A 12,413-nucleotide genomic window follows, 5' to 3' on the forward strand; every position below is an offset into this window, starting at 1 on the left:
ATTTGACATTTCCGAGAAACATCTTCAGATACTGCAAAGTTCATTTATAACTACTGTATCTACAAACTATAAACACATACAGAATTTGGAGTGAACTTTTCCTCCAAATGCATCATTTTTAATGCATCCTATTGTACCTAACATCAAGCACAGCTAAAAATAGGATTGCTTACGCTTTGAACATGTTTCCTCCATGTATTAAAATTTTAGATTAAAATCCCACATTTAAATAACACTCTTAGGTCAAATTATGCGTTTGAGATTCAAATGGGGGATTGGTGCATACTTAATAAAGATCAGCTTTACAAAGAGACCAGACCAATTAGACTGTGAAGTTGGTGAAAATCAGTCAAGATTTCCTCTGTTTTCAAAGCATAAAATAATTTGCATTCCTCCAAAAAAAAAATTGTATAAAAGCCAAAACTAGACCTTGAAAGATAGGGGAAAGGACACCATAAAGGCGGAGGAAATCTTATGCAACATCGAGCAAAGTATTTTTTTTTAAAAAAACTGAACACATTAACCCAGAGAATATTCCAGCAGGTTTGCGACCTGGCACCAGCACCTTGTGTGATGTCTGGTTAGCAGTGACCTTGGGAATATTCCTAATTGCAAAGTCTTTTAACCTTAAAGCAATGGACAGCTGCACTTACCAAAAAAGTTTCGACCCGCTCCGAGGCGGCCAGCGACACCCCGAGCAGCCTTTTTATTTATAACTGCCCATCAGCGCCGGTGACCGGGGGAGTCGGCAGCTCCTGGAACTGGATGCAAATGGCAACAAGTTGCAGGGAAGTGGGAGAAAATAAACAACTTCAAGCCTTTCCCTGCGGGGCGGCAAAGCAGACAAGCCTGTCCAGTGCAGCTTGGCTGAGATTTAAAGCAGGAGGTTGTTTTTTTTGGGTGGGGGAGGCTTTTCCACTCACCCCCACCCCCCCCCCCCCAAAAAACAGAAAGAGAAGTTGCGCTTTCTCTGGACTCTCTAATGTCAGAATAGCCGCTGAGCGCTTCCCAAATCCTCACCGCAGCGGCGTCAGCGCACAGAGCGAGACCCCGACCAACTCGCCAGTGCGCGCGCGCGCGCCAGGGAGAGGGCGGGAGTGCGCACCGAGGGGGGGGTCGGGAGCGCGCGCCAGGGAGAGAGAGAGAGATGGAGCGCGCGCCGAGGGGGGGCGGGAGCGCGCGCCAGGGAGAGAGAGAGATGGAGCGCGCGCCTCTGCTCATGGACAAGGTGAACCCAGCGCCCCGGGGAGAGTCTCCCCCCCCCCAGGTGAAGGTGGGTTTTTCTGCGACAACAACAACAACAACAAAATAAATAAATAAAAATAAAGCAAAATAAAATTAAAACAGGAAAAACAAAATTAAAAACAAAACAAAAATGGAAAAATAAAAGCCAGACAGAAAACACACGCTCCGCAGGGGGGGAAAGGTGAGATTTTCGTCACCTTAACATCAATATAAAGGATTATTAATTTAGGAGAGAAATTGTTGGTGTTGAGTTTACCACAGAGAGAGGGGGGGGGGCTGTGTGTGTCAGTGCGACTCACACTCACTCACACTCACACTCACTCACACACTCACTCACACTCACATAAACACACTCACACACACTCACTCACACTCACACTCACATAAACACACTCACACACTCACTCACACTCACACTCATAAACACACACACTCACTCACTCAAACACACTCACACTCACTCACTCATAAACACACACTCACTCACACTCATAAACACACTCACTCACTCACACTCACTCACTCACACTCACACTCACTCATAAACACACACTCACTCACACTCATAAACACTCATAAACACACACTCACTCACACTCATAAACACTCATAAACACACTCACTCACACTCACTCATAAACACACTCACACTCACTCATAAACACACTCTCACTCACTCATAAACACACTCTCACTCACTCATAAACACACACACTCACTCATAAACACACTCACTCACACTCACTCATAAACACACTCACTCACTCACACACACTCACTCACACACTCACACTCACTCATAAACACACTCACACTCACTCATAAACACACTCACACTCACTCATAAACACACTCTCACTCATAAACACACACACTCACTCATAAACACACTCACTCACACTCACTCATAAACACACTCACACTCACACACACACACTCACTCTCACACTCACACTCACTCATAAACACACTCACTCACACTCACTCATAAACACACTCACACTCACTCACTCACACTCACATAATCACACTCACTCACACTCACTCACACATAAACTCACACACTCACACACACACTCACTCAAACACACTCACTCACACTCACTCATAAACACTCACTCACACTCACTCATAAACACACTCACATAAACACACTCACTCACACACACTCACACTCACATAAACACACTCACTCACACACACACACACACCCTCACACACACACACACCCTCACACACACAGACACACCCTCACACACACACACACACACACTCACACACATCCTCACACAGACACACACCCTCACACACACAGACACACATCCTCACACAGACACACACCCTCACACACACACACACACAGACACACACCCTCACACAGACACACACCCTCACACACACACACAGACACACACCCTCACACAGACACACACCCTCACACACACAGACACACCCTCACACAGACACACCCTCACACACACACACACATCCTCACACAGACACACACCCTCACACACACAGACACACACCCTCACACAGACACACACCCTCACACAGACACACACCCTCACACACACACACAGACACACACCCTCACACACACACACACCCTCACACACACACACACCGACACACACACACACACAGACACACACCCTCACACACACACACACACCCTCACACACACAGACACACACCCTCACACACACACCCTCACACACACACCCTCACACACACACCCTCACAGACACACACACCCTCACAGACACACCCTCACAGACACACACCCTCACACACACACAGACACACCCTCACAGACACACACCCTCACACACACACACACACAGACACACACCCTCACACAGACACACACCCTCACACAGACACACACCGACACACACCCTCACACACACACACACCCTCACACACACACACCCTCACACACACACACCCTCACACACACACACCCTCACACACACACACACCCTCACACACACACACACCCTCACACACACACACACCCTCACACACACACACACCGACACACACACACACACAGACACACCCTCACACACACACACCCTCACACACACACACACCCTCACACACACACACACCCTCACACACACACACCCCCTCACACACACACACACACACCCTCACACACAGACACACACCCTCACACACACAGACACACACACACACCCTCACACACACAGACACACACACACACTCTCACACACACACACACACACACACACACACCCTCACACACACAGACACACACCCACACACCCTCACACACACAGACACACACCCTCACACACACAGACACACACCCTCACACACACAGACACACACACACACCCTCACACACACAGACACACACCCTCACACACACAGACACACACCCTCACACACACAGACACACACCCTCACACACACACACTTTAAGGGGAAGGTGCTCCTGTTATTATTGAGAGGGGCCGATCACCCATTGACCCTCATCCTGCACCTTCCACATGCAATGCCGAGAAACCGGAGGGACAGCGCACCCAGTTGGATTAAAGGGAATCTCCTTCGCACTCCCTCTGTGTTAAAGCTGCTTCCCCCTCCCCCCCCCCCCCCCCCCCCACCCCCCACCCCCGACCCCGAGTGATTGACCTTTTTTTCGCGGTTGAAAAATAAAACAATTTACAGTAAGGCAGCTGAAGAATTTGTTTTTCTCATTGGTTAAGCCTGGGTCAGTCTGACTGCCCCTGTCTCCACTCTCAGCCATGAGGGAGAAACTTTAAACACTGGAGGCAGAACTGGTCAACCACCGCACACGGACCCTTTAAGTTAAGATCATGAAGAAAGATTAGAGAAAAGTGGGCCTTTTATCCTCAGTGGAAGGGAGCTCATGGACGCAGCTCAGATAATAGTCAGAGACCTGACAAATTTAAACTCTGGCAGTGGGGGAGAAGCTGACGCCACTTAAAACAAGTGAAAGGCAAATTTAGGGCTGATGGGGTGGATTTCCAGCTGGGATAGTGGAGGCAAAAAATGAAAGAGGAATCATTTAAGAAGCAAGTGAATATTCTGGAAGGAGGTGAAGGGGAAGAGTAGGGACTAGATTGATACCCATGAAGGCCATCTACATCCATGTCACCGCCCCACGCTGAAGACAAAAATATGAACTTGGACAGCTTTGTCTGAATGCCACCCAGTATCAATAAGTCCCTTCTCACCCCTCGCTATGCTTTCACCATTTCTTTTAACCTTGCCCTCTCTAAGCAAAGGCCTCAATTTCCCCACTCAATAAACTTTGAGTGTGATCTGCTGCTGGGCTCTTCTTCTGCCTCCAAGTCCACTTGTTTGCTGAGGTTTTCCCGGCAGGTTTGGTCTTTTCTCCTACCTTCAGAGCTCCCTTTCTACGTGCACTCTCTTCATTCAGAACTGCTGGCAGGACATCAGCCATACCACTCCCCTCACTCAAATCCATCTCCCTCTAATCTCCCTCAGCACACCATTCTCTCAGGTCTAATCCTGAGATCATTATTAAACTTCCTAACAAGGGAAGTGCAGCTGCTTTTGTTTAGGGAAAGAATAATTGTGGCAGAGTTCAAAACATTCAACATATGTTTACTTTTAGTTTAAAATGCATAACTTTCATTTTAATTCCCTGTGACATTGATAGGGCAGGTGCCTAGCCTCCTTTTAGCATGGATCGTTCATATGTATGTTATATATATTTAAACTGTCTTCCATAATTTATTTCAGTTTCTGTGCTTGTTGCTTTGGATGCCTCGTGCTTCAAGGTTATTACTTTAACAAGCTACATTTCAATACACTTCTTAGATTGCTACATGTTGAAGGTTACGCTTCATCAGAGGCACCAACAACAACTTGCATTTCTATAACAGCATTAACCTGGTAAGCAAAACTTATTTTCCTCACCAAAAGCAACTGTTTGTTTTGAACATAAGGGTGAGAATCTTAAAAATCGAGGTGCTGCATGTCCCAGAGCCAATGTAGGTTCAGAAAATACTGAGGTAATGGGTGAACGGGACTTGGTACGAGTTAGATTATGAACAGCAGAGTTTTGGATGAGCTCAAATTTATGGAGGTTGGTAGATGGGAGGCTAGCCAGGCAAACTTTAGAATAGTTGAGTGTGGAGGTTGTAAAAGGATGGATGAGGGTTTCAACAGCAGATGGACTGAGGCAGAGGCAAAGACAAAGACAAGCAATATGACAGACATGGAAGTAGATGGTCTTGGTAATGGAAGCTCGGCTCCAAATCAGTTAGGACAATAGAACACCCAGACTATGAAGAGTGTGGTTTAGCCTCAGGCAGTGGTCAGGGATGAAGTATAAACAATCCAAGATGGACATTGGGCAAACTCAGCTGGAAGAAATTACCTGTTGAACTGGAAACTGCAAACAATGCTAAATCCTCTTCTCTAAAAAAAATCAGTTGCCTTTTATCTTAAAAATGATAATATTTAAGCAGATTGAATATCAGATAATTATTGCAAAAGATTGTAACAGATCCTGAGATAACCATTTCAAGATGTGACTGTAATGCTTCAGAAAGGAGCACTTTTCTGATCTAATGAACGACTGGCAGGTATTTTGACAATTTAAATGAAGTGTGCTGTTTACTCTGTATCAAACCCCATGTATCTCTCTTGGGGAGTCTGTGATGGGACATTGCACATGGCAGTTTTCTCTGTATCTGACTTTTCTAAGTGCAGGAGAGGAATGGTGAGAAAGGGGCAGTGATTGTTCAGGCAAAACCAGTACTGACACCAATAACATCAACAATAGGAGAAATGGTGTGGGCCAAGTGCACACATGCAGCTGTTCCTGGCGTTGACAGTCAGCGTTAGGATTTAATGACCCTTCAAACAGATTCTGGATTCACTCTCACATTTCTGAACTTGGATAAAAGTTTATCGATGATCATGCCAACTCTGCTCTACTTCACCAACTTTATCCCATAGCGCGACCCCTGACTTGAACTCTGGACTCACAGCTATAGTCTCTCTATTCCCCATTTACTAACAGCATAAAGATATCCTAATAATTGCTATGTAATCAGGCTTATCAAACTTGAGTTTTCTCTGTGCCTTTTCATGTGCATGTTTTAACTGCCACTCCAGACCCAAGCCTGTCACTCTATTTCCACTTTTTTTTTTTACTTCTTTTCTCTTAGACCCCTCTCTCCTATATGTCCCCTTTCACTTCTCCCCCCTCAATACTCTGCCTTCCCGAATCCTTACCTCGAAAGCACCTCTCAACCTTTCTAATCTCCCTCTGCCAACCTAGGCTTGACTACTACTTCGACAAGGCTGCAGCTTCCCTGTATCTCCCTCCCCCTTGACATGCTTCAAACAGCTCCTCAAGGCACTCGTCACTGCAGTCTTATGAGCGGCAACCTCAACTGTCTTATGCCACTGTCTTGCTGACCTTTCTACTCTGCCCTCACTGAGGGTTTTGACCAATCTGCTCCCCTCCCTCACCTCTCCCAACACTGACACGGTGGATACTGCCAGCTGATCAACTTGTCACAGCCCTTCTCTACTTCTCCCTCCAGAATGTCTGTTCACTTCTGAACCACACTCTTGCCATCCATAAACTCATTGTGAATTACATTGAAATAATGACCTTGACAGAAACCTAGCTGAGTGGCGATGACATCTTCCCCTAAATGAAGCCTTTCCATTAGGCGAGGACTTCCTGCACTTGCCCCACCCAGATCATCATGGTGGCAGTGTAGGCACCAAATCATCACCAAATCACAACTTTATCCAACCCTGTACTCCTCTGGCATTTTCTCACTCTTTGAGCATCTCATCTTGGTCCAGCCCTCCCACCTCTCATTTACTGCCCACCAAGTATAATAAAAGTTCTCATTATCTTCACTGCTTTCTTCGGTCAGCCTATGTACTCAGAGCCTTCTCATCCTCAGTGACTTCTACCTCCATTTCAATTAATCATATTCTCTCTCCTCAGAGTTCACTGCCCTCCTATCCTCCCTTAATGTGCCCCTCCAGATAAACTCCCCAATCCATATTCATAGCTAGCTTCTTGCCCTGGTCATCTCAAGTGGCCTTTGGTCAATCATAGAGAAGGTTATCTCTGAAGAAGAGTCATAAGGACTCGAAATGTTAACTCTTTTTTTTCCTCTCCACAGATGCTGTTAGACCTGCTGAGTTTTTCCAGCATTTTGGTTTTGTTTCAGATTTCCAGCATCTGCAAGTATTTTGCTTTTATCTCTAATCACATCCTCTTATCACTCCATTCACATTCCCCTTTCCAACCTTAATTCCTTCTGTGTCCACCCTGAAAGCAATTCTCTCCTAATTTCTCCGTACACAATATTTCTGCAGGTACCAACTTTCTCAATCTACTTCTACCTTCATCCCCATTAAAAACATTACTCTATTGCCCCCTGGCCATTATCCCTGGTATGGCATACATTTCCACTCCCTTAAGTCCAATGGACACATACTTGAATGGATTTGGCAGACAACTGATTTAGCCATTCATCGCTAGATCTGGCTGAGCCACATAAAGCACATCAGGTCCTGGTCTTGTCTGCGAAAAACACTCATTATTCCAGGACAGATAATCCCTGACTTATTTACTATGCACCAACGTCTTAAACCCCACCTCTCCTGTCTCCTCCACCTTTATTATCAACAAGTGCGAGAACTAGTGGACTTCTTTGTCACCAAGGTTAAGACCATCCAATCAGCTGCTCTGTCACTTCCCTCCCTTCCACTACCCAACCAGGCCAAACTTCCCCTAAAACTCCTGCCTGCCCTCGCCATGAGCTTGCACAGTTTCTCTCCTATCTCCCCATATGCCCTCTTCAAGCTCATCTTGACCATGAGACCAACCTCCCACTCCCTCACTCCTATTCCTACTGAACATCTTTCACTTCCTGACTCCCATACTGATGATTCTGTCTCCTCAGGTACTGCCCCCTCTGCTGCCAACCTGCCATCATCACCCTCTCCTCCAATCTTCAGTCGTACATGAGTTGTGTGCTGTATAAAGATGTGGAATTGTTCTACCACCGATCTGATCAGTCAGCTGTCACAATGTAAGTTTAACCAGTCAGGAGGCTTGTGAGGATGAAGAATTAGCAGCCTTTTATTACATTGGCACAGATAATTAAATACAGCTTTTAAATATCTTGTACAAACCCAAGAATAATCAATTAGAATGTCATTTCAATTATGTACTGTTAATTAAGATTATAACAGGATGTCCCAAAGCATTGTTCATCAGAGCTTCAAAACCCTGCCCTGGTCCATTTCTGATTTTCATGTTCCTGATGTTTCTTCCCTTGACAGATGCAACTTTGATTGAAAATGGTGCCTGGAGCTTTGAGATTTTTCTATCATCAGACAATAGGAGCTCCAGGACTAAATTACTCACAATGAGGGTGACTCAGCAGCTGCATTGCATGACCTTTGGGTTCTGAACTAGGAATCTGCTTACATAACACATTTCAAGTTCACAGATTTTAAAGTATGTTAAAACAAAGTTATCACATACACTTAAAAACAAAAGCATATCTTTCTGAAGCCATGTTGCACAGGATTTTTCAAACAATATCTGCAGCAAATACTAGATACTAATGCTGCAGCACCCTCTTGTGTTTGAAATTGAACAATTAGCCGTTCTGAAAAGACTTCTTCATAATTTAATTATTTCCATTATATAATTTATAGTTTGTGCTGAATTTCTATACTTATTAAGATGGAGTTATCAGTTCTGGGTAATAAATTCTCCACCAAATTGATACTAATTACTTTCACATCCGATAAAACATTCAGATTCAGAGCAAGGCTCTGTGTATTCAATCCCAATGTTGTCCCTTATGTGAGCACCTTTTGGTGGATTATTATGAATGTGTTTATTTTTTATGCAGGCCAACCTTATGATATTTGTGGATAAGGTTATCCGTTTTGTATTTACTAATTGAATTATGGTCGAATTCTGTAGTGGCCCCACCAGCCATTATGTGTGTAGAATTTGTATAGATAAGCTTACCATCTTCCCACATAAGGCAGAAGGCTCAAGTGGCAGATCACAATTTCCTTTGGTTCTTATAGCAGCTTCAGTATTCAGTGCTGTAAGAGATAATGGGATAATCCTTCCTGTGTGGATGTCTCTTCCACAGGAACTAAAGAAAGCACAAGAAAACACTTGCCAATCCGAACTGCAGATAGGCAGTTGAGAGAGAGAGAGAGAGAGGAAATAAGACAGGGGAAAAAGAGCATCCTAATGAAGAGAGGTATATATTCATGCCATCTGGCCAGACCATGAGACAGGTTTGTGTTATTGGTGCTAGTGAATGAAAGTACATGGTACCCCATTGAAAATCCCGCAAATAACATTTGTCCAATGCTCCCAATCTAGATAGTGATGCTATGTGGCAGATGCAAGGGGTAAAACCACTTTAATTTCATTTGTTTGAGCTGGAGTGAAATTAAACTCTAAATGTCTGATATTTAATTGTGATGAAATCCTAAGGCATTTCACTTGAAAGGTGCTATATAAATGCAAGTATTATTTATGCCGCACTTGTGTCTGCGCAGAGCAGTATCAATAATTTATACTTAGTCATACAAAATTTAAGTAAAGCTCAAAATTTTACATCACTTGCCTGAAGCCTGATCATAATTCCACAAGACACATTTTTACCATTTTGTACAAACCTTCAGAAAGACAGCCTGTAGTTTCTTACGTCCCCTCTCCCTTCTAAATTCTAAGTATTTCTGGACTTCATGTCAGGGTTGCTTTCTCTTTTGCCCATTTCTCATTTCTAACCCATCAAATTAACTCTCAGAAATTGTTACAAACCAGTGAAAACATCTTGGAAATCCTCGTGGTTTTGTTCTGATTTTCCAACTCAAGGAGCCAGGGCTCAAAACCGGCAATCAAACCCACATGGTCTTAATGGTCGAATTGGGACAAAGGGAAGTCAAAAGAAATACTTTCAAAACATAAAAGCTGTCAATCAGAATAGAGTTCAAAGGCAAAAGCCTTCCTGATGGGATTTCCTGGTACAATGGCTACACCTGTGACACAATGTAAATCTCATGCAGTGAGGGACAGTGACATAGGTATTTATGTTATTTATGCAAACTTGGCAATTAACACTCATTAGGCCTGTTCAGAGGTGACTTTTCTTTGAAGTGACATGAAACACAAGACAGTATTTCAGTTACATCCATAGTCTGATTTCAGCAAGCAGTAACAAATTAGGGCCAGCCACAAAAATTCAGTAAAGATATTAATAGAAGGTCTCATGATTAAAAATACATTCCAAATTGATGATCTATAGTACAGATTCCCCTGATCTCCCTTCCCTCCTAGTTACTCCCCACCAAACTTTTCTCAGCATTTTGTTTCCTGACTTCAATCTCTATACATGCAGTCATTGTCCATACCATCAAAACAATCACCCCTTTTCTCAAAAATCTACCGTAAACCTCTCCACTTAAATCACTTCTCTCAAATCTTCACTTCTTCAAAGTCCTAAATTGCATAATTTCTCCACAATTACATATCCATCACTCCTACCAGTACTTTTTGATTTCCACCCCACCCATAGGACAGTCATTGCTCATCAGTTACTATATCCTCTGTGGTTGTGGCGATGTTTCACCAGCCCTGCTCATTGTTAATCTGCTGCTTTTGATATTAGATTATTTTATCATTGTCCAATTTGTCTCCTCATTAGTCCATGTTCATGCCACTATTCTCCTCTAATTCCATTCATACCTGTCCCAAAAGGCACCTTTTATCCTCCAATGATTTCTCCTCTCATTCGTGCAGTCATTGACATCCATCTTTGGTCACTTCTTCTTCATTACCCACCTACTACCCATGGTGACATTCTCAGAAAGCACAGTATGAAGTCCTGTTCATGGCGCAGTTTACATCTCCATCTTTTCTTGATTTCAAACCTTTTGCAAAACTGGTCTGAGTTTTGGGTGAGTAGGTAGCTTCATAGAGATAAAAGTTAAGCTATCCTCTTGACTTCTGTCAACTTCTACATGATTCTGCTCGTTATTTCAGCAACCTTTCTGAATTCCATCTAACATTGAGTCTGGTGGTGCAGGGCCTGTATGCTCATTGATCCTGAGCTGAACTTCCTTTCCTACATCTGTTTCTTCCTCCTATATATTACCCGCTGACACAGCTTTATCTTTTCCATTGCTACCAAACTCTAATTGTCTCTTTCAACAGCCTTACCCATTCTATTTCAGTGAACTCCTCCAGCTCCAGGGTTCTGCTTTCATTCCCTCACTAGTCCAACACGTCCCTACATATTTTTCACATCCTCTTTGCTTCACCATTGGCAGTCATTCTTTCAAGCCAGTGTGATCCACTTTAGGAACTCCCCATTTATATCCTTCCCCTCAATGCATTTCCAAAGCTTATTAAAGAGTGATTTCTTCAACCTTAACTGTCTCTGTCCCCTGACGCCATTCTACCTATTTCTTTCTTTTCTGCTGTGGCTACTGATGGATTACACTCGGAAATTTGTGCAAGTGGGTTTGTCCAGATTCGTATTTTTCAACCACTTGCACAAAAAGTCTTCACTTTTAAGTACTGCAAAAAGATACTCCACAAAATAACCAGTCGTGATAATTTTTTTTTTAAACAAACGCAAGAACATTCTAAATATTTTTCGCCATGACATTGTCCTTGAAATTAAAACAGCAGCAAAAACCAGAAACATGCAAAAACTAACAATGAAGAAATGACAGCTCTTTCTTTGCCTCAAATAGACTCATTAGCTTTTCCATATGTGATGCTGGCTGAACAACTCCACAGGAATTTTAGTTCTCCCTCTAGGACATTCAGCAACATTTTAAGAAATCAAAGACATGAACATAATTAGAAGACAGTGACAGCCTTTTTCTAATCTCAGCCTTGTACAAGCTGCATTTTTCCTAATCTCAGTGTTTAAAGTTACATTCCAATTTTTTTTTAAAAGCAAGAAACATTGTTCACACTATTAGTGTTTAATTATGTTAATAAACTGATTTGGTGTGTATATTATTTGTACACAAACACACGAATATCCATCATGATAAAAAGCTCTTGCGCTTGTCTGTCACATATTGTCACATTCAAATTCCTAACACTTGAAAGA

At 43.3% G+C, this 12,413-nt stretch overlaps 1 protein-coding gene and 1 long non-coding RNA gene across 2 annotated transcripts in view; one reads left to right on the top strand and one right to left on the bottom strand.

Annotated features, from left to right (window-relative positions):
• The window catches only part of cgnl1 (cingulin-like 1), a 140,672-nt gene extending 139,591 nt beyond the window's left edge, over nt 1-1,081 (bottom strand). Inside the window, exon 1 of the mRNA XM_078530314.1 lies at nt 654-1,081. The gene's annotated coding sequence lies outside the window, so the exon portion shown is untranslated. The remainder of the gene's footprint in view (nt 1-653) is intronic.
• A 7,218-nt stretch (nt 1,082-8,299) lies between these two features.
• Nucleotides 8,300-12,413, top strand: part of LOC144668372 (uncharacterized) — a 72,523-nt gene continuing 68,409 nt past the window's right edge. The window contains exon 1 of the long non-coding RNA XR_013573482.1: nt 8,300-8,339. This is a non-coding gene — a long non-coding RNA (uncharacterized LOC144668372). The remainder of the gene's footprint in view (nt 8,340-12,413) is intronic.

This window comes from Cetorhinus maximus, chromosome 26, assembly GCF_964194155.1.
Source record: "Cetorhinus maximus chromosome 26, sCetMax3.hap1.1, whole genome shotgun sequence".
Taxonomy (NCBI): domain Eukaryota; kingdom Metazoa; phylum Chordata; class Chondrichthyes; order Lamniformes; family Cetorhinidae; genus Cetorhinus; species Cetorhinus maximus.